This window comes from Balaenoptera ricei, chromosome 4, assembly GCF_028023285.1.
Source record: "Balaenoptera ricei isolate mBalRic1 chromosome 4, mBalRic1.hap2, whole genome shotgun sequence".
Taxonomy (NCBI): domain Eukaryota; kingdom Metazoa; phylum Chordata; class Mammalia; order Artiodactyla; family Balaenopteridae; genus Balaenoptera; species Balaenoptera ricei.
Window position 1 is genome coordinate 60,969,368 of NC_082642.1, and position 750 is coordinate 60,970,117.

Here is a 750-nt window from a genome sequence, read left to right on the forward strand (position 1 = left end):
GCTGAGTAATATTCCATTGTATATATGTGCCACATCTTCTTTATCCATTCATCTGTCGATGGACACTTAGGTTGCTTCCATGTCCTGGCTATTGTAAATAGTGCTGCAATGAACATTGTGTTACATGACTCTTTTTGAATTATGGCTTTCTCAGGGTATATGCCCAGTAGTGGGATTGCTGGGTCGTATAGTAGTTCTATTTTTAGTTTTTTAAGGAACCTCCATGCTGTTCTCCATAGTGGCTGTATCAGTTTACATTCCCACCAACAGGGCAAGAGGGTTCCCTTTTAAAAATATGGAACGCTTCACGAATTTGCGAGTCATCTTTGTGCAGGGGCCATGCTAATCTCTGTATTGTTCCAATTTTAGTACATGTGCTGCCGAAGCAAGCACGCCATAATGTACTTTAAGTATAGGCCTTGACACAATAGATATGCAATGAATATTTGCTGAATAACAAATGATTGAACAGTATAGGATTTTGATCTTCCAAATCTTTATAGAAGGTTTCTTGTATTTTTTAAATAAACAAAGAAGAGTACATATAATATGCTGGCAGTTTTCTAAGCATTTTATGAAAATTAATTTATTTAATCTTCCTCAAAATTGTATTAGGTAGGTACCAATTTTATTCCTATTTTATGGTAGAAAGATTGGTTAACTTGCCCAAGATCAAAGCTAGACAGACTCTGTGCAGAGTCTGTGCTCTTAATCACATCACTAATTCTACTTCACATAACTGATACTGAA

The 750-nt window shown here is 35.9% G+C and overlaps 1 non-coding gene across 1 annotated transcript; it reads right to left on the reverse strand.

Moving 5' to 3' along the window:
• Positions 1-289: 289 nt before the first annotated feature.
• On the reverse strand, positions 290-393 carry LOC132365666 (U6 spliceosomal RNA). Its single transcript, XR_009503188.1, has one exon. It is a non-coding gene; the product is annotated as a U6 spliceosomal RNA (small nuclear RNA).
• Positions 394-750: the final 357 nt, after the last annotated feature.